General features: G+C 46.1%; 1 protein-coding gene across 4 annotated transcripts in view; it reads right to left on the bottom strand.

The window, feature by feature from the left end:
* The window catches only part of LOC8027571 (nucleolysin TIAR), a 98,435-nt gene that overhangs the window by 63,987 nt on the left and 21,061 nt on the right, over positions 1–13,387 (bottom strand). The gene's annotated exons all lie outside the window — the stretch shown is intronic.

The following is a 13,387-nucleotide window of genomic DNA, read 5'->3' as shown; positions in this document are numbered from 1 at the left end:
CATGTCGCTACATGTGAGACAGCGAATAACGAAACAATTACGATCTTGCTGGCACGGGCAGCGAGCGAAAACGCCACAAGGGCCAAATCAAGTGAACGCGTATCGACGTACGCCGTGCCAGCTCACTGCGTGCATTTGTTTGCAACCTCAACAACAGCCACTCAAGAGATTAACCAATAGACAGACAGCAGCGCTTCTCCGTGTCCACTCTGCCTTTCTTTTTTTTTTTAAGTTTAATCATCTCCCATGCAGTGTTTGCGTAATCTACCCGAGGAAGGCAAGCCGGATGCAGCTCCGAAGTTCGCAGGTTAATCAAAGAAGGTGCCACATACCACCGATTCTACATCCATCCATGCGTTACCACCTGTACCTAGTTCTGGTTCTCACCGCTAACATTTTAACGCGCCGCGGTAGAAGACGACCTCAATTACCATACGGTCAACATACTCCGTCTGCCTGAGCCAATCGGAAAGCCCCTCTCCCGACGGGGTTGCGCAATCCGCGGCGCCAACGTTTGAATTTCTACCCGTGGCTGCTGCAACGTTTTTCTCTGCTCCGTCCTCGTCGCGCGTCGCACGGAAGCGCGGATGGCTCGGATGCGCCGACGCCAAGTTGGCGAAATCGACACATCGGAACTGGAAGATCTTTTTTTGCCGGCCAAGTCAGCCGTGTTTCCTACGAGGCTGTTCGATCGCTAGAAGCATGGGAGGTCCAAGCAACGTTTTGGTTTTCGCTCGAAGCACGCTCACTCATCTGGGATGCAGCGATCGGAAATATGCGGAAGACTGGCACCCTGGATTTGTTTACTGCAGGTGAGTTCTAGCTGCTTTCTGTGACGGTTACCTCTACGTAAATACATTTAGTCATAAGACAGAAAAAGAAAGGTCAATGAAGTTGTCCTCGAATGTTAAATAAAAATAATAAAACCAAAATTCAGTATAAAGACCTTTTTTATGCAGTTTAAAACGTGCCGAAGCAAGCGAACATTGAGTAAAGACTTTCTTCTACACGTTTCCAGAATAATGCTGTGTATCTACTTAGAGGAAGAAGTTCACCTCTCCCAGCGCAGACTTCATCGAGGTCGTGGATGCCTCAAGGGCAAGTGGCTGCGAAATTGTATTGGTCTTTGAAAAATACAAAGAAAAATTCGGCAGATTTCTTTGTGGTTTGATATAATGTCGTGTACACGTAACTCTGCGGGTCGTGCGTTTTTCGAGGATAGCTGTCAGGCCCAAAAGCTGTATGTATTCAAATGTTCCCGGCTCAAGCAACTCTTCTTTGAAAATTCAATTGAACCAGCGGAGTCAGTAACGACCCGCCAGAAGATAAAACCATGTAACATAAAATACACAAAATAAAGGGAGGGAAAAGGAAAAGAAAAAAAAAAGGGGGGGGGGAGGGGGGGGGGGGGGGGTTGCGGCAGCCGTGGCCCGGGCGATTGGCACCGTTAGTGCCATCTGTCGGCAGCTTTGTGCAGATTTCCCTTTCAACCCGTAGCTAGTTCCCCATTCTGCCGCAACAATTCGTGTCGCTAGTTTTTCGCTACCACTAGAGTTCCTGTATATGCTCCGCCGCCGGAGGAGCAGAGTGGCGCATTTGATTTCCCCGCGCCGCTCGCATCTCTATTCGTCTAACGAGATCGCGAGGTTCAAAAAGCATCCACGCGCTGCAGAGAAGCCGAAACGCCGAACACGACTGCGCCGCCTGGTGGCAACCTCTATAAAAAGTTCAGCGAGCGTTTATTTTGAATATTTGTTTATTTACACGAGCGCGGTGTACACGTTCGTATTTACACGTGCATAAAAAACAATGTGGTTGCCAAAAATAAAGCGGAATGAACGAGCGCTTACCTTCGGCGCTGCGCCGACCATACCCGACTCCTGCAAACAACCAGTGTGGCTTTCCTACAGAACATCTGGAGCCTCGTTTACACGAATACGATTTCTGCGCATCGACTCCAATCGTACTCCGAAAGAAGCCGACGCGGCAATGTTTACATGAATGCGCACCAAGCCATGCGCGAAGGTAGCGCCACGCCGTGTCAAAGCTCAAAGTTAAAGCTGCGTTTCCGGCACCGGCCGCACCACGTGACTACGTTTTCCGGTGCATCGCACGTGAAGTGCGTGAAGGCGTCGACGCTTTCGGCGAACGTAAACTAAATGGCGTGCCCGCTGTCTTCGATGCTGTGCAAGGAGTTACGAGACGGAAGAAAGATCAAAACCCAAACGTCTTGGGCTCCGGATCGGGCCGCTAGGCCACCCTGGATCAGAGGCGACGTGCGTGCGCACTGCCTGGCGAGCGAGATCGTCGTGAACCGCTCTGAGGACGCCACCGCGCTTCGCCTCGCCAGACCTTGCCAACCACGACCGCTCCCCGAGGCCGAAAGGCTCCGGCGTAGCCAGGCAGCTCGTTCTGCGCTACCATGCAGTGCTTGGAGCTATCGGCGTCGTTCGTGTTTGCGCCGAAGCCTCTAGGCACTCCCTTGGACACGCAAGTCGTATTTCGCAAGGCTTGGACGGGGGACGCCCTCTCTAAGCAGCTCAGTGATATTCCGCTCATTTAGTTTGGCAATAAAAGCTCGCGTTTCTTCTCGCGAGGAACTGCGGGCGACCACACGGAACCGCTCTCAGCCGCCGCCGACCAAGTTGGCCGCCGCAATGTTCTCAGCTCTTCACTCGATCCTGCAGCGAGCGCCTTCCCATAATCCTTCCCGTTCCGAAATGCATGCGACCTCCGTTTACATGGGTTGAATGAATGCGTATTCGCCGTCTCGATCCACCTCTGTCCGGCTGGCGACTTGAATCCGATGCGCTTCTCTAGCACATTATGCCGTTTACATGACCGCATCGAATGCGACAACTGGCTTGGCGGACCTATGCGCAACTCTGCTACCGTAGGTAGCTTCATACAGGAACTCTAGCTACCACGGTAGAGGCTACAACTGCCCCCGGTCCATGAAGTGCATGGATCCATGAAGTGCATGGATCGAACACCTTTGTCACAAAATAGAGTTGCCGAGAACAACTTCTGAAACTAAATCATTACGATGTGAGACAAATGTTGAGTTATGAAAGAATCAGAAATTAAGACCTATACCGAGAAATTAAATCCAAAACAGAGGTTAGTTTCGGTTTCGCCCCAGAATCTAAACGTGCCTCCTGGCGTAAATATTAAGCTAAACTGCGTTTTTGTTCTTGTTTTGAGGATAAAGAGGTGACCTGCGCTCATAACACCCTAGCTTCCTCGTATTACCAGAAATAATGTGTCGCTTACTGAAGCCAGTACACTAGACAGGCTCAGCAGCCGCACGCACCTCCGACCCTCACTATAACCGGCATTTTGGGAAACGAGTGGCGCCACCTATAGTGAATTTGAGTCGCGAATAGCGTCTAGAACAAACAGCTGTGACGGCAGGTTCGCCCTCCAACCTTCTCGAGCGAAGTAGATATTCAGTGTCTGGCGATCAAAAGACGAAGCCGCGAAAGTATTTTAAGAAATATGCGATGGAAATCGCCAATACATAGCCTGCACTGACGCCACATGGTCATACGAAATAGGCGAAAGGGCGCGTGAGGGGTTGTAGCCTCCTCTGCGTCAGTCAGCCGCTTCAGACGCTGACTCCCCAAGGTCATTCCGGACTGCCGGAATGACCTTGGGGGGCGAGGGTTTCCGCAGCACCAGAGAGCGTTGAAAACCCTCGCCTCCGACCGCCGTATTGCCTGATCGGACGTCGGATCGGACGGTTTGTCGTACATGTGTTTCGCACTTAACGCCGTCATTAAATTGCAAACGCTCTCCATGGTGGGAGTTGAACACTCTTACTCGAGGCTCTCCACGTTTGATCCAAAATGGCAGCGATCCTAAGGGCGAGATGCTGTGGTACTGATTGGTCACCAAGTTTCGGTTTCGATTGCCCAATCACGACATCATGTCGCGACCAAATGCACTGCTTGCGTTTTCAAATGTGCAATCGCTCATGAACTTGTCACACAGCACGCGTTTCCGAGTGATTCGGAACTGCATCGATTTGACCTCGCAAATACTGCAAATCCTTCAGTTTAGTTCTACACTATAGTCAGTTACAGGTTAAGAACCGTTTTCCAGGGGGAGGAGGGCAGCGGAGGAGGAACCAGAAGGAATGATGGAGGAGAGGAGGAAACCTCCTCTCTTTAGCAGTTTGTCTGCTTCCTCCTCCCCAGCCAGAAGACTTTTCTTAACCTATCACCGACTCTAGTCGGAAGTGTTTCGGTCTGGAGAGTCTGCCAGCCCCAACGCACTCAACACAAGAGAATGCTAGTGTGATTCAGCCTGACATTTTCAACAAGGTCATTTACATACCCTAGAAACAATGATGCCAAAACAATGCCCTGTGGAACGCTCGAACTTGCGGTTACGGGCGAGTATTTGCTACCATGTACAACTACACTGCTCGCGACTATATAGTTAATTTTTTGTCGAATTTTGAAAGACACAATGGATATTTAAAGATGCTAGATTGATCTCTAAAAGTTGGAGGGTACAGTATCAAATGTTTTGAACAAAAATGGAGTGTCTACTTGTTTATTGTTGTCTAGACCTTTTGAGCCCTTTGAACACTGAAAAAGCCCAAAAGTCTCTTACGGAAGGACAGATTTGCCCCACACAGAGGCATGCTCAAGCATATTGCAAAGGTTCACGCGAACCAAGTGGTTGACCATTCACAGCACCAATAACTTGTCATTGAGGTTGCTTCTGTTTCGAGGTAGTGCACAGGTAGGAAACTAGTGGACACTCCGGTTATAACGAAAGCACCCAAGGAATCTGCATTTGGCCTGAGCAATGGAAGTCTGCCTTCCATTGCTCAGGCCAAATGCAAACCCTCTAAAGTGATAGAAACCGACTGTCTTAAGAAACGAGTAAATAGTTACTGGATGGGCTCAACTGTCGTTCAATGGAGGTGTTGCAGTCCTTCCGCAAGAATGAAGTAGCATGGTTAACTAGACAGAATTATAACGCATCCAAAAGTCACCCAAGGTGCCCAAAGACAATCAGCATGTAGTTAATGGTAAAAGAAAGCGGGCGTTAAAAGGAAAGCGACATGTAGCACGAAGACAGAACAAAACATCTTGCAAGACGTGTCTTCGTCAAAGCTGGGGTACAGTGCCAAGAGCTCAAGAAACTCAAGGTGCTCCACAATGGTGCACAAAAATGCTCCCATAGACTAGCTGCTTACAGTCGGTGAGGCTGGAGAAGAGGGAAAAACCTCTCTCCAGCGTTCCGTCTGCTTTCTCCTTCCCCGCCTTCCTTTCCCTCGCCCTACCTTCTCGAGTTTCAGCGTCTATTCGCGTCTCTAGCTCGACGCTCGCCCTCCCGCGGCGGAAACGGGAAGCGCTCTAGTGAGGGTCCCCCGATTCTCCTGCTCAGCGGGCACCGCGGAACTGTTCGCGATCATGGCTCGCCAAATGTAATTGCCGAATGCAAACAACACTCTTCACTGTCCCAACGTAGTGCTGCAGCCGGTATGGGATTGTACCTATACTTGAGAGTTTTAGTATTGCGCATAGAAGCAAACGCAAACGGTGTGCGTTTGAGTTGCGTGCCCCATGTTGAGCGTGCGCCTCATCGCCATGCGCCATCGAAGACAGCAATTTTCAAAGCTAACGCAAACACACAGCGCTTGCGTTCGCTCGTATACACAATACTAGAACTCACAACTGTTTCACCGGCTTCCAACGCCAACGAAACGTGCTGCAGTGAGCAGACGCGCAAGCAGGTAGGCGTTTCTTCGACTTTGAAAGCAAAATATACCTTACCCAGAATTGATGTAATTTTACATGGATTTCTCCCATTAGCTAGAATGTTTTCATTGATTTTAGACTATTTTTATTTTATTGCTTGGTAATTAAAAATGCTGCAATTGGCACTAGTGAAGATAATGAGCACTTTTGATTGTCGTATTTGTTTGCGCGTTTTAAATTAGATCATAAGCAACAAATTATATTAGAGCTTCAAAAATTACGTATTAAAATATCTGAATTTTAATATTATTATTAATACAAATCGCGGCAATGTAAGCCCCCAATTAACGCCAAGATCACGAAAGTCTTTCTGGAAAGGTATAATTTTGTTTCCTTTTTAGCAATGAAAAACTCTGAAAACGTTATCAAGATAGACACAGTCAAACACTGGAGGTAATATAAGTCCTATGCGCCACGCGTTGCTATAAACACACACACACACACACACACACACACACACACACACACACACACACACACACACACACACACACACACACACACACACACACACACACACACACACACACACACACACACACACACACACACACACACACACACACACACACACACACACACACACACACACACACACACACACACACACACACACACACACACACACACACACACACACACACACACACACACACACACACACACACACACACACACACACACACACACACACACACACACACACACACACACACACACACACACACACACACACACACACACACACACACACACACACACACACACACACGCACGCACGCACGCACGCACGCACGCACGCACGCACGCACGCACGCACGCACGCACGCACGCACGCACGCACGCACGCACGCACTGCAGCTGTCCGACTCGGATTCCGTCTCTGGGTTGTTGCAGTGAAAACAGCGTTTATTAATTTATATGTTTTGTGGACATATTGTAAACCCAATTGGAATTATTCTCTTATTCTTGTGCTGGGAATAAGGTTAAACCAATTATTCATCTAAATACCCCAAAACCTATTAAAAGGCCCGCAGTTCATTATTTACCATGACAATTATCTGAGCGAGGAAAGGCAACCAGAACGCAAAAATATCAGCACCGATTTTTTTCAACAACTACAAATATCAGCCTGGATCGAACATGCCACAAAATAAAGCTCCCGCGAACAACTTCTCTAACTAAATAATTACGATGTGAGACACATCTTAAGTTATGACAGAATCCTAAATTAAGACCTATATCCAGAAATCAAATCCAAAATAGAGGTTAGTTTCGGTTTCACTCCAGAATTAAAACGCGCATCCTTGCGTAAATCTTACGCTAAACACCGTTCTTGTTTTCAGGGTAAAGAGGTGACCTGCGCTCATAACACCCTAGCTTCCTCGTATTACCAGAAATAATTTGTTTTGCTCAGTGAAGCCAGCACACTGGACAGGCTCAACAGCGGCACGCATCTCCGACCCTCACTATAACCACCATTTTGGAAAATGAGTGGCGCCACCTATAGTTAGTTGGAGTCGCGAATAGGTGGCACAAACAGCTGCCTGACGTAACGAGTTCATCCGTATGCATGCATCCATCTGCCCACGTAATAGCTGAACAAATCTTTATTGTGCGTCGTGCTCACAAGTACTTTTCGATTTGTGAACAGTTCAACCTCATGCTTGTTTTCATATGTGCTTTCAAACCTCCTGATGGAGCTGCAAACCTTTTGTAGCAGCAAGGCAAGAAGCAAAAACCGACCGGAGGACACGGATTTATCGGAGAGGACTGCTTCCCTAGGACTTCTGCATTAGCGCTGTGCACTCAACTAAAACTTCTCTAACAAGGCTGATTATGAACAAGTCTGCAGTTGTTCTCCCATGACATAAGGTATCTGGGATGTGATGGCTCAAGAAACAAAGAGGTGTGCAAGAGAGTACCGCTGTTCCACCAACAAAAGAGAGAAGTCAAGCATGAATAGAATAATTCAACAGAGCAATTATTTGTACCGGACTCATTCAGACTTCACTCCCCAAGCCTCCCAAAAAGCAACATGCATCTGGCAAAACATGCTCTGCTGTTGCTTTTTGTTGCTCTTAAAGTTCTGGAATTTTGCAAATAAGGGATTGAGTGCGACACGGGATCACCGCTTTGACATTCAGCTTTTGGATGATAAAATGAGCCAAAAGTTGTCATTGACGATACCACGATTCCTTGACATGGACATTTGGCAGCTCGGCAGTACGGTACCTCCCTGGAAGGAGTCACGCTCTGAAAGTCGTGTACCAATGAGGGAGCAGACCGCATTTGCGGGACTGCATTTGCAAACATATAGCTCATAGCTTCTATGGTTCAAGGCAAAACAGTGTCAATCATTTCGAGGAGGTGGCACATTCCCTTTTTGGCACAGCCTAAAGCAAGGTCTAGACGACACGCAAGTGCTTGCACCTTTGGGAGAGTTGAAGGACAAGCGTGGACAGCCCAAGGACAATGAACGGATTGCTCAATCAGTGGAAGCACCAACCCAGAGGAGGCTAGAGCGACGGTATTAAAGGTCATCACAATCCGCGGAGACGTGCAGAGAAGCCATTTGTGTCCAGCATGTTTCAACAATTGGCACAAATAGAAGCACTTGAATGCTGATCCAAGTCTTGCAACCGTCCTGAAGATAGGGTAAGTTTTGTTTAGGGAACCCTTGTAATATTAAGTTTATGTTTCTATATATATAGGGTGTCCGATACGCCGAGGCTGGGATCTAAAATGGACCGTAAAAATCGGCGCCTGCTCGTAGCAATCTAAACCTTTCGTCAAATTTGTATTTCAAAGGTGTATTTCACCTTGAAAATTACAAGGCGAAGCTTCCTTTCTGTAAAACAATGGGGCAAAAAAAAATCGACAGGGTCAACGGCGGACGGTGACGCAGACGAGAGTAACAGCGGGGCGCATTTGGCACGCGTATTGATAGATGGTGTCGGGAGTAGCGTCAGGTGTAGCCAACCAGCAAAAGAAATCAGACGGCACGCAGACAAACTCCGTCGGTAGCAAGAGCGCCGTCGTTATGCAATCGTTTTCTTTTATTTTTGTTACTTCCAAGTTTTGCTATTACTGTCCTCGTTTATTTTTAAACCAAAGGTACATTAAAAAAGCTTATGTTCATTTTAATAGACCACGATCGTCGCGGACAGTTTCAAGATTCTTAAAAGCAAGCCAAAAGAAGCAGGTAGCACCATCTATCAATATGTGCACCAAACGTGCCCCACCACTCAACTGTCTTCTGCGTCGTTGTCTGCTGTTGACCTTGGCAAGTTTTTTTTTTCTTTTTTTTTTGCCCCATCTTTTACAGAAAGGGACGGCTTGTTAATTTTACCAGATAAAACCCACCTGTGAAATACACCTTTGACAAAAAGTGTAGATTGATACAGGCAGGCACCGATTTTTACCGGCCATTTTAGATCGAGCCCCGGCATTTGATTTCAGACACCGATATATATATATATATATATATATATATATATATATATATATATATATCAATGTGTTCTAATGGGGCGTATGGCTGTTGAGTGCAAAATGTTGGTAGTCAGGCACTTATGAAACTAACTTCTTCAGTTTCACTGCTAAAAACTAAAACGTCAATATTAAAAAAAATTAAAAAAACATCTAGCCTTTGGCAATGGATCAAGTTTAGTGTGTACACCTATGCCTTATCATTTAGAAGAAAGAATATTGAAAAAAAATATTCTCCAACGTTAGCCCGGTAAGCATCCACTGCGGTTTGAGCAAAACATGGGTCATGTAATGAGGCCCTAGGATAGCACAGCAGGCCCCAAAGAACATGCACAAAGCACTAGCCATAAGGGTACTCACACCATCTCTTGGTGGCACATGAAAGCAGCTTCAGGAGGTAACCCACCCGTCAATCAGAGCATGACAGAGGGAACTCCCACCAGAGGTTAATGAGGCATGTGAATTAAGGCTTTAATATGAGCCTGCACAGCGAGTGTGATATCAAATTATTTTGAGTCGAAACTGGATGGTTGATAATGAAAAAAAAAAGGCGGGGCTACAAGTGCATTAGCATTAAATGGACACACCACTTCTATGCCGACAAGTGTTACTAAGGAGCACCAAGCCCAGACTTCCCTCTACTGCTGAGCGCATACCTTTTGCAGTATTCATTTGCAATCACCGATTTAGTTCTCCTTTGCAAGGACAGGTATGAAGAACCACCAGCAAGGTGGGAACATGTTGCGTCTAAGCCACATAAACTGTACAAGGCGAGATTTACCAAAAATATGTTGCCAAACAACACTGCAGCCTTTTCTCTGGATATGAAGCAGCATCCATACGATCAGAAGAATGGAATTCGGGAAATTCCCAACAATTCAGGAGACTTTGTATAAAACAGAGGAGGGTGCCAAGGTCCCCCAAGGCCTATACAATATCCATGGAAGCTTCGAAGTAATCGTTAGGGAATATTTGGTAGTTAGTAAGAGTATTTTTCTTTGTACTCACCTGCAGTGACATCTTGCAAGCAAGGCTAAGCAAGTCAAACAACAAGTACATGATTTGGACCAAAATTTATTTACAGCAGGGATGCATTCAGCCATGATTGTATGCAATCCCTTCTCAAAATGGCTGCTAATGATGATTAAAAAAAATTTATATTAAGGAGCACTGTGATTCACTCATGGATTTGCATTTTTGCACGGTGTCATGCATAAGCCAGCTGAACAGACATGACCAGCGATTGGTTCATATACTGCTACTGATGAAACAAGGGTACAACTTTTTAACAATTGCTTAATAGAAAAGGTCACGCAGATTAATCCAATGAACCATTTGTCAAAACACGTTGGTTGTTCTTCCTATACACCTTAAAGCATATATCTTATATGTCATGCCTTAGAGTGGCATTGTTGCACCTTAAATGAAACCGACTTTAGTGCTGAAAACATGCAAATCAAATAAATGGGAGCAACTGAAACCCGCAAGATCTCCAGGACATGGGAGGATGGGGGTCCGTCTCCTTTCGAAGAGATCCTAAAATACGATGGAATAGTGTCATTCCTATCACGATATACATCTCCAAATGACCTTAAAAAACTTTTGCAAGCAGAAAAAACCAAGAGTGAAAGCTGGGCAACATGCACAAAAAAAAACTCAATGAAAAGCAGATCATGCAAAAATAGTTGCTCACTACTTTTGAAAGATGAGCAGCATGAGAAAATGTACAGCGGGGAAATCACAAATATACTTGTGTTTGAGATTATACTGCAACTTCATTGAGAGGGCAACTCCACTCCATTCCTGGAGTTTTGGGATAATAGTTGTTATACATAGAAATGGAGTAACTAATGACTCACGTCGTCATCTTTTCAAAAACATCTTTCGTGCAACCTTCAAGTAAAGATGATCACAAACCGAAACCAAAACTTCACCTGCAGCGGGCACCATTGGTCCCATGTCGTCACAAGCATGCTCAACTGGAGCAAGGTCACAAGTGTCGTCCACTCCGATCCGCAGTCTCTGCAACACGACACCTGCACCGCTGCAGCTTCCGTTTTAACACAGAAAAAAACAAGTGTTCCTCTAAACGCACGTTTTGTAGACATTATTATAAAGTGAAGTTCAGTCAACCGCACGTAGAGGTGTTGCGACGAATATAAAAAAAGTATGCAGTGCTCTATTTCTGACTGGAACAGGGAAGTGTGGTGCAGTCCACAGCATAAAACATTCGTTAGCTCTTACGATAAGGTTGTTGCAGTGTTTTGTGCCAAACAACTATCTGCATTTACGACACTCTACGAAGCTCTGTAGGGTTATGCGCTAGATCGCGCCCTCTCTACCTGTCACAAGTGATTATTGTGGAGATGTGTGTGGAGTCGACTATAGTTTTTGGGGGAAAAAAGGACTCTCCATATCACTTCCACATTGCATCACTAAATACATAGTGACACTAGGGGTGTGGCGAACGAGTAGAGGTCAGAGTTCAACCAGGTTCAATTTTTTAGAACCTTTAACTCAAGGTTTGACAAAAGTTTGACCATTGAAAAGACTTCTCTGCTTCATTTTTCTTTTTAAAAAAAATGCAGTCCTCTTCAGTATCACTTAGGAAGACCACACGTCAAATATTACAACCCAGTCCTGTCTAAATGTGTCTTAGCCCTTTAATGCCCAGTATTGCTCAGGAGCAACAACTGAAGAATTATTTAATTCCTCCCACACCATGTCCTCCTCCATTAATGCAACGCCCTCTGTCGCAAGGGCGAGGATGCCTGCGCTTAGTGGTGAAGAATCGAAATGCATCGTCAAGACGGATCACTTGTCCTCTATAAAGCCAAAGCTGACAGCGGATGGGAGTTGTGATGGTGTGCACGACTGACATCAAAAAGGAAAAGAAAAATTGGCGCAAATATCGCAAATCCAGTCACAAGTGTCTCTACTGTCGTAGACACAATTGTGTCTCCACCAGGTCGTAACTGCTTTCAGTCATGGGACGTAAAATAATGTTGCAAAAGCCCAATGTTGCATACAATCAATATTTCAAAAACACTATTACAAAAAAGGCAATTTTTTTTCCAAGACCAGATTTCTGTTATTATATGTGTTGTAAAACCACATCATGATTTCTAGGTCTCCAGCATTTCAAGTAAAGTTTTGGGCATCGAAGGGTTAGAAGGCCTGGCAAACTTTGCAAAGCACCAAGTTAGCAAATTCGCTTGACTCCAGTGGGCGAATTGAGGTGCAACCACAGCGCAGTCAAGGCTATGGTGTTGATGTAGGCAACATTGAGCTAAACGTCATCACTATTTGCCCTTTTTTAATTCTCCCGGCAAGCGTAACTGGTGATGTCGGCAGCATTTACTTTCGGCACTCAGCAGTGTCCACGTGACTGTCGTAACACACCTGTGCAGCGCGCCTGCTGGAAGCCATCCAGCCATCTCCCGCGTCACAACCGCCATCGTCGTCTCACCGTTTGCGATAATTTTCTCTCGTAGCTTTGATCACACGATGTGCACAGACTGATGCCACAGTTGTGCAGAAGTCGTCAAACGTCGTATAGACACCAAAACATGGTCATGAGTGTTGTGCAGACGACACTTGTGCCTGGCACACGCCCGCCCCAACGGTGGCCCTTTGGTCCGCCCCAGTCTCGCCCGTCGTTGCATAGTGGACCACGTGACGTCTCGTACCACGCGATAGCCATGTTTTTGGAGGGCACAGGCAGATGGACTCGAAGTTTTGGTTTCGATTTCGGCTCAATATATATATAATAATAACAATATATATCCCATATTTTGCAAAGCAAATGATGTAGTGCCTTTGATTAATGCTCTTTTTGTGAAATCGCTCATTATTCCAAATATTTTCGGAATAGAGTAGAGTTGCCCTTTAAACGGGCCCTGCAATCATATTTTCAGCGTCTACGTTTTTTTTTTGCGGTTTCCACGTCTCTTGGGGTTCGGGCAAGCCAGCGGGCACGAAGAGAGTAACTAAATATTAGTCGTCATGTTTTAATCGGACAACGCGGAAACCTCCTCTACTTACGGGGGCAACCGCGGTGCCGAAAGCGCGCATTATGTGACGACACCGAAACGTTTTTTGTCCTGGCCTTACTGCTG

Source organism: Ixodes scapularis, unplaced genomic scaffold (assembly GCF_016920785.2).
Source record: "Ixodes scapularis isolate PalLabHiFi unplaced genomic scaffold, ASM1692078v2 PGA_scaffold9__187_contigs__length_104089568, whole genome shotgun sequence".
Classification (NCBI taxonomy): Eukaryota; Metazoa; Arthropoda; class Arachnida; order Ixodida; family Ixodidae; genus Ixodes; species Ixodes scapularis.
This window is presented reverse-complemented; position numbering and strand designations above follow the sequence as displayed.